The following is a 9514-nucleotide window of genomic DNA, read 5'->3' as shown; positions in this document are numbered from 1 at the left end:
AATTGGGGTATGTTGCAATTGGATATAGCAAAGGCCTATAACAGACTTGAAGGGGCTTCCTTCGAGCTTTATTTGAATTTCTCGATTTTAGTAATCGTTGGGCTGATTTGATTTATTAAGTTTCACTTCTTTTTCTATAAAACTTAATGGATCAGATTTTGAGTTTTTTGAGCCTCACATGGAATTAGACAATGATGTCATCTTAGCCCATTTCTTTTCATTCTTGCAATGGAAGTTTTTTCCCATCTTCTCCTTGCTTTTAGATAATTAAATATGTTTCATGGTATTAAGGTTGCACATGTACCTGAAATTTCTCGCTTGTTTTTTGTTGATGATATTTTTGTATTTTGCTAGGCCACCCCTGATGATATTTCCACTATCAAATGTGTTTTAGACCTGTTTTTGGACTTATCGTGGTAATTCATTAATTTTGAAAAAAGTGGTAATGTTTTCAGAAAAAATGTTTCCTCGTCTGATCAGGCTCACTTTTGCTCTATTTAGGTATTAAAGAGATGCCAAGAGATTCTACATATCTCACCACCAACTTATTTCACCCTTGTTCCCGTGTTGTTAGTGTCAACTACTTTGTGAAGAAGGTTGATTTAGGCCCGCCAGCACACCTTCAAAACCGGCTTATCAGGGGAAGGTAGGGCTTTGTCATTTAAGCACAGAGGGATGTTCTACACTGGGCGATGTAGGACTAAACCGTGGATCGCACAGGATAGACGCGCACATTTTTTCCCCAGGCACCGTCCGGCTTAGATACCAAATTTGGGCCCGCCAGCACACCTTCAAAACCGACTTATCAGAGGAGGAGACGATTTTCATACAAGGATCGGATGATCCGTTTTCATTTTACAAAGGGCCCTTTTCTAGGGTCGGGATTACAGGAGAAACATGATCTTACAACATTGGATCCCAACATGTGGGCCATATTACACGAGATACGAGAAGATAATACATACATGGTCCCTACTGACACATCACACGAGGAGATAACTCTCCTAAGGACAAAATTTACAAACTTTAACAAAACCATTTGGAAAGCTAACCATCTCTCTTTTGTAGGTAGAATGCTTCTTATTCAATCTGTCCTCTCTTCCATTGTAACGCCATAGCCCCATTAACCTTGGCATAATATTGTCCTCTTTGGCCCATGGGCCTCAAGGCTTTAAAACACGTTGTGCCATGTTTAGGAGGTTAAAGGTTATTGATTAGCTTAGCAACCTCCCCCTAAACGATGTGAGATTAAAGTTTGTTTAGTGGGGTGTTTTGCCGCGTAGTTAGGCATTGTTTTGAGACTGAATTATGTAATGGTGACTAATTGTGGGTGTGATTGGTCATGAGGTGTAGTGCATCAATGTAATATGTGATATAAAATGCAATTGGTTATGAGTGTATATATGAATGTTGTGAAACTTAATCAATGCTTACATTTTGGTAAAATCCAGGTACAGAACACCATGGCATGCACCAGATTTGGTGGTAATGCTCCAGGTACCACTCGGGTTCTCAACCCATTGGTCGACCACCTAATCCCCTTGACCTCGACCTATGGGGCAATCCTCACATCCACCACCATAAGTGGACCTTGGACTAGGAGAAGTTCAGGGTAACCCACCCGTGAACGAATTTTTGGGTCCCCCACATGTCATCACTCCAAGTGATGTTGTGACACTTATACAACAGTTGCAAGAGGCATTTCAGCAGCAGTTGCTTCAACAGCAACAAACTTTTATGGCTGCTATGCAATAGTACTTGAACCCTACTCAGCAAGGTCAACCACCTAGAGTGGTTACTCCACAGGACCCTCCCGTGGGGTCAGGTTTTTGGGTACAACCAGGAGGAACACCGCCTGGGGTTACACCTCAAGATCAACCAGGAGGTACCCCGTCGGTTCCATCATATGACACTCCTCCATTCATGATGCCTCCACCCTGTCCGTACTACCTAGCTTATCCACCTTATCACTCACCATCTACCACTACGGCAAAGGTGGTTGAATCCTTTAAGAAGTATATGTCACCTATCTTCACCAAGGTGGGTAGTGACCCATTGGAGTCGGATCGATGGATCCAAGAGTTGGAAAAGGTGTTTGATATTGTAGAGTGCACAGAGGCACATAAGCTTATCTGTGCAGTGTCGCAACTTAAGTATGAAGCGAATTCTTGGTGGAAAGCTTCTAAGCCTATTTTGATGGCAACTCACCCAGAGCCTACGTGGGAGCAATTCAAAGAATTGTTCTTGACAAATTACTATCCTCAAAGCTTCAAGGACTGCAAAGAGGTGGAGTTTATAGCGTTAACTCAAGGAAACAAAATTGTTTTGGATTATTAGCAACAGTTTGAGAGCTTATTTTATTTTTCTCCTCGCCATATGAAGTCAGCTGAGGAAAAAGCCTAAAAGTTTTTCAAGAGGTTGAAGACATCTATTGGTACGTGCTGGAGGTGTTGGACATAACTGATTATGCACAAATTATGCAAAAAGCCAAGGCAATAGAAGACAAACAGAAGGGAGAGCCATCCCTTACACCAGGACTATGGAAGAGGGCAAACCCATATGCTGAGTCGGGTAGCCCGAGCAAGAGCTTTCGTGGGTCATACTCTCATGGTCCCTCTTACAGACAACCCTACAGGCTATCGGGTTATTCTTCCCAACCAGCTAGTGGATCGGGCACTACATCTTTCCACCCTAACACTAGTGTGGTGCCTACAGCCTCGAGACCTCCTTGTCCTTCAGTTGTACCTGGACCAGTACAGAGAGCTCCTGCTATGGTTTAGGCATCACCGAACCGATGTTATAATTGCTATTCGTACGGACATTTCGCCAAGGATTGTCGGTACCCAGTAGCTGCACCACCAAATCGGCCCCCCGTCCATAGACCTGCATTGACTCAGGGAAACCAGTCTCAGGGAAGGATGTATGCCTTATTAGCTGAGGAGACTAAGGCCAGTACTGAAGTAGTAGTAGGTATACTTTAATTAAATGATTTTGTGATAAAATTTGACTAACATGTTATACCTGTATGCAATGCAATGCTAGGTGTCTTGTCTATATCAGGTATATCAACATATGTCTTATTTGACTCCAGAGCATCGCACTCATTTAAATCTAAGAGATTTGCTAGGAGGCTTGATGTGCCATCTAAGACCTTAGAATGCAAGTTAGTTGTTAGAACGCCTACAAGCACTGTGGAACAATTGAAAGAAGTGTGTGGGCCGTGTTCAATTGAGATTAGTGGAAAGAAGCTGGATGCCCAACTTATCAAATTCAACATGTAGAATTTTGACATCATTCTGGGCATGGATTGGTTGTCGACACATCAAGCAAATGTGATGTGTGCCAAGAAACAAGTTAAGATGATGGATGATGAAGGAGAAGAGCTTGTATATCAAGGTGAAAGGGAAAAACGACCTAGAAAGAATATTAGAATGTTATCTCTGCCTTACAAGCAGTGAAATTATTAGAAGATGAATGCCAAGGCTACCTTGCATCAGTACTAGATGTGGATGCAAAGGTTACACCACTGGAGGTATTTGAGGTAGTCAAGGAATTCTCTGATGTCTTCCCAGATGATTTAACTCAGCTACCGCCTGACAAAGAGCTAGAGTTTACCATTGATCTAATTCCTGGAGCTGCCCCAGTGTCTAAGGCACTAGCTAAGTTAAAGGAACTGCAGACACAGTTGCAAGATTTATTGAAAAAGGGATTTATATGCCCCAGTGCCTCTCCTTGGGACGCACCAGTCTTAGTTGTTAAGAAGAAGGATGGTAGTTTGCGTATGTGCATTGACTACCAGGAACTGAACAAGTTAACCATTAAGAACCGATATTCGTTGCCATGCATCGTTGATCTCTTCAATCAACTGCAAGGTGCTAAGGTATTTTTGAAGATTGATCTAAGGTCGAGTTATTATTAGCTCAAGATTAAGAGCAGTGACATACCAAAGATAGCTTTCAGAACCCGATATGGTTATTATGAATACCTGGTGCTACCTTTCGAGTTAACTAATGCACCGGCTACTTTTATGGATTTAATGAACAAGGTATTTCATGATGTCCTTGATAAGTGGATCATCGTTTTTATTGATGACATTTTAATTTACTCGAAGTCAAAACAAGAACATGAAAGGCACTTGAGGATGGTAGTACAAAGACTAAGAGAACAACAGTTATATGACAAGTTCAGCAAGTGTGAATTTTGGTTCAAGCAAATTGGATTCCTAAGACACCTAGTGTCTGAGAATGGGATCGAAGTGGAGCCAAACAAGGTTAAGGCTATAGTATAATGGGAGGCACCCAAGAATGTAACAGAAATTAGAAGCTTCTTAGGCTTAGCAGGCTACTACCGGCGCTTCATTGAAAACTTTTCTCTGATTTGTATGTCGATGACCAAATTGAACATGGATGATGTGAAGTTTGAGTGGTCAGAAGAGTGTAAAAACAACTTCCAAGAGTTGAAGAAATGGTTAGTGTCAGCTCCTGTGTGAACCATTTCAAGTGGTACAGGTGGGATGATAATTTATACCGATGCATCCAAGATAATGTTGGGTTGTGTTCTCATGCAACACGGCATGTTAGTAGCATATGCATCCAGGCAACTTCAGGAGTATGAAAAGAACTACCTTACTCATGATTTAAAGCTGACAACAGTCATCTTTGCCTTGAAGATCTGGCATCATTATCTGTATGGGGAGAAGTGTGAGATATACAGTGATCACTAAAATCTCAAATACTTTTTCACCCAAAGAGATTTGAATATGAGACAAAGAAGATTGCTTGAACTTATGAAGGATTATGATTGTGACATTCAGTATCACCCGAGCAAAGCTAATGTGGTGGCTGACGCTCTAAGTCAGAAGGCTCAGACAATTTCTCTTTCGTACTTAGTTGTCAATCCATAACTTATACAAGAGGTAGTATTGATGGATGAGATCCTTCTATATGAAGGGGAAACCTTGGAGCTAGAACATCAGCTAGATGATGTCAGGCAGTTGACCATATCCCTGACCGCCCCACAGGTACATCCATTCATTAAGTAAGAGATAGTAATGAAACAATCTTTGGATCCAGAGCTACAAAAGATCAGGCTAAAAATTCAAAAGCAGACAGTGAATGACTCTAACTTCACAATAGCCAATGATAGGGCACTACTATTTCGAGATAGGTTGTGTGTGCCTGATGACATAGAAATACAGGACAAGATTGTGAAGGAGGCACACAGTTCTGAATACTCACTTCATCCCAAAAGTACGAAGATGTACAAAGATCTTAAACAAAGCTATTAGTGGCCAATAATGAATACTACTATAGCCTTGTATATAGCACAATGTCTCGTATATTAGAAAGTCAAGGTAGAAAGGCATCGACCATATGGTACTCTCATCCACTCCTTGTACTGGAGTAGAAATGGGACAAGATCACCATAAACTTTGTCACAGGGCTACCCTGTACACCCAAGGGAATGGATGCAATTTGGGTGGTAGTTGACAAACTTATCAAAACTGCTCATTTCATTCCAATCAAGACCAATTACTCCGCGGACAAGTTAGCCCAACTATACATAGATAACATAGTCCGCTTGCATGGAGTGCCAGTAAGCATTGTGTCAGATAGAGACCCAAGGTTTACATCTAGATTTTGGAAAAGCCTCCAACAAGCTTTGGGGACATAAGTGAATCTGAGTACTGCTTTTCATCCACAGACCGATGGGCAATCAGAACAAACCATACAAATACTTGAAGACATGCTCAGGGCCTATGCAATGGAAATGAACAACAGTTTGGAAGAATACATACCTCTCATGGAGTTTGGTTATAACAATAGCTATCAAGATATAATTGAGATGGCTCCATATGAGGCATTGTGTAGCAGGAAGTGCAAAACACCCCTATATTGGGATGAAGTTGGGGAGCACTGGATGCTTGGACCGAAAATGATACAGATGACATGTGACAAGATTGGTGTCATTCGGGAGAGAATTAAAGCAATCCAATCATGCCAAAAGAACTATGCAAACGACCGCAGGAAAGATATTGAATTCCAAGAGGGGGAGAAGGTGTTCCTCAAAATCTCTCCTACCAAAGGGTTTCATAGATTCCACAGGAAGGGTAAGTTAAGTTCTAGATATATTAGGCCATTTGAAATCTTAGCTCAAGTTGGCTCCGTAGCGTATATGTTAGCTCTTCTGCCTTCCCTCAACAACGTTTACAATGTGTTCCACATGTCAATACTAAAGCGGTACATCTAAGATCCATCATGTGTGCTGCTCGTGGAACCAGGGTATTTAAAAGCTGATATAACCTACGAAGAACAACCTGCTGAAATTCTAGACCGAAAGATAAAGACCCTTCGCAATTACTCTATCGCTTTTGTGAAGGTTTGATGGGAAAATCATTCATTTGAGGAAGTGTCCTCGGAGAAAGAAGATGACCTCCAGGCCAAGCATCCTCATCTTTTCAGACCAGTAGGTACTACAATTTCGAGGATGAAATTTTCAAAAGGAAGGATAAATGTGATACCCTACTTTCTAAACCCAGTCTAATTACCCGGTTGGTTCGGTTTGGCCTTGCAGGACCTGAACCTGAGCGAGCCGAGTCGGGTACCCTATGGAACATGATGGCAAGGATGACTCTAAAGTCAGGTTGGCCAGACGAGTTAGAGTCGGTGTCTAGTGAAGTCCATGTGCCCAAGCCGTGCACTTGCACGTATCACAAGGCTATGTATGCATAATAAAGGTACGTAGCCATATTTTGTGTCATGTATGCATTTTGGTCAATTATCGAGAGTGAAATATGTATCGGGGTTGAGCCCCGTCAAAATCCAAAATTAATCTACTAAGTTTTGACCAACTGGTGGGCGGTGACAGGTGGGTCAGATCCACTAGTGTGACCTACCACTCTAGTCATTAGATATTATGACTCAAGTATAAATAAACATTATTACTTTTCTTTTTCCTTATTTATTGCCTTAAAAGGTGGATGAGAAAAGTAAAGAAGACAGAAAAACAAAGGAAAGAGAAGGGAAGAAGAAGGAAGAAATGGGGAAGGAGACACTCGTTGTGTGTCGCCGGGTTTAGATCTTTTGAATCCGACACTGGAAAAGTGATCCTCACTTTGGGATTTAAGATTTGAGGTGAGTAAAAGCCATATTCGTCAAACCCCTAATAAACCCTAAGTGAAACCCTTCGATTTGGGTAGGAATCCTTTAGATCTTGTTAATCCCACTTGAGATGATGAATCTAAAGTTTAATGAAAGATCTACATGTTGTTTTTAAAGGTTTTAAATGAAGAAATTGTAAGATTTGATAAGCATTTGGTGATCTCTTGAGCTAGAGAAGGAATTTGGGTTTTTGAAGCGTTCTTAAGCAAAGAGGTAAAATCCAAGCTTAAAACATTAAATCGATCCTAGATCTATATTAGAATCACAATATGGGACCTTAGATTTGTGGAAAATGAAGTCGAATCGACCATTTGTGGTGGGATGAAGAATGGAAGTAAACAAAAAAAATCCCGATTCTGAGTGGTGGATGCCTGGAAATGGTCAGACCCACCAATCTGGAGCCTGTTTATTCTGGATGGACTGCTGGCTCGACGAAAAGCAAGTATTGGTGGGCACCTAGCCCGTAGCTCCTGGCTGCTGATCTAAGCAAAGTCCCTGGGTCGAATAGCGAGCAAGGACCAGTGGGCACCTGGCCCGTAGCTCCTGGCGCGCTGGCCCAGACAAAGCCCCTGGGTCGAGCTGTAGGCAAGGATCGACGGGTACATCACCCTCTAGTTGACCAACCAATCCAACCCATCAGGTTCTGATTAGGCCTAAATTTATCGAGCAACCTCTTATGGTGATTCTAAACGTATTGGGATCATCATACTCTGTTGATTTGAATATAAAGTGGAGATATACTAAGCTCAACCTCTTTTATGATAGGATGTACTACAAACTCACGTCATCGCACGCCAGATCTTCCTTGTACCAAGGGTGATCATTTTACACAACTAGGTAAGTGGGAAGAGGACATTGACTTTAGTTTTAGAGTGTTTTTGCATCATTCCATTATTGTTGTAGACTAGTCATGTCATCATTTCATTTCTGTATGTAGACTAGTCATTCACGAATGCCATTTGCATGCAGTATCTTGTGCCTTATGAAATTCATTTATGATTTATTATGTTGTGACTTTATTTGATACATGCTTATCCTTGCTTTGAAATATGAGATGGATGATTTTAAATTATGGAATGTGATGCATTGCTAGACTAGATGCCGTAGTCAACTTGGAAACGAATGCATTGGTGGCCCGTGGAATGGGACACAGTGGTAATATATAGTCATATTATCTTATATAGAAGCATGTGGTTAGGAATGACATTATCCATGTACTACGACCCTTCCCAGCAAGGGTTTAAGTGTTGGGTATATCATTGGAGGGAAGCCCGAGGTTGTGTACCAATGATGGCGGTTAGAAGTACTCCCGGCCGATCACTAGGATAATTGACAACTTTAGTGATATGATCAGAGGGTCAATCGTACTACTTTTACTTTAATGCAAGGCAATACCCATTTTACTTTAATGCAGGGCAAGGCCCAATTTAATTTTTCAGTACCCAAGGATGGCCTTCTTCGACAAGCCAATAGGCGTATCATGGGATGGAGTTCACAACTCGTACCTGGGGCATATGTGCACTGTGGTTGTGATTAGCACATGACCTATGACTTAGATGTGATGTTTGGGTGATCCAGATTATAAAAATGGACTTTCATACATATAGGTGTATTTGTATTGTGAATGATTGTTTGATATTTCTTTTCACTTACTGGACTAGTGAGTTCATCCCACATGCACACCATTTTTTAGATGATCTTGTAGGTTATCCGACCGAAGAGTTAGAGCTAGGACCCACAGTATAGTTTCCAACTGAGGACTGGTGGGTCCTCAAAGATCTTGGGCATGGAATTGAGTGCCTGTGCGAGAGTTGTGTTGTAGGATAGCAACATTGATACCTACTCGGGATTATTTTTGATTATTTTGTGATGTTACCCCATTTGTGCTCTTGATGTCTAAATTATAATTTTTGTGTATATATCACGCCTACGGGCCCATATGTAAATATATTACGTAATACAATTTTTGTATCAAAAGTATTGAGGTATTTACAAGTATATACATGTAAGACTTTCGCTGAAATACAGAATTTGTTTTATTTAGTTATGTGTATACTATGTAGTGGCTACTGTGTCAGATGATCTTGGTAGGTTTTGGGTTAGTAAGTGTTAGCCCAGTCACCGGTCCAATTCTATGTGAACGGGGTGTGACATTATTGGTGGGGACACTTCACTGATCTCTCAGAAGGATTTGACTTGTTGTATTCCTGGGTTTCACATTCATCCCCTCCTACAGAAAATTATTCATTTTACCTACTTTTCTAGAACGGCGACAATGCCCAATCTAGAAAATCTCATCTTATTAGTTGGAACACAATCTGCTCTCCTAAATCATGTGGGGTACTAGGGCTGAG

The sequence above is a fragment of the Macadamia integrifolia genome, unplaced genomic scaffold, assembly GCF_013358625.1.
Source record: "Macadamia integrifolia cultivar HAES 741 unplaced genomic scaffold, SCU_Mint_v3 scaffold2754, whole genome shotgun sequence".
Taxonomy (NCBI): domain Eukaryota; kingdom Viridiplantae; phylum Streptophyta; class Magnoliopsida; order Proteales; family Proteaceae; genus Macadamia; species Macadamia integrifolia.
Note: the sequence above shows the minus strand (reverse complement) of the source record.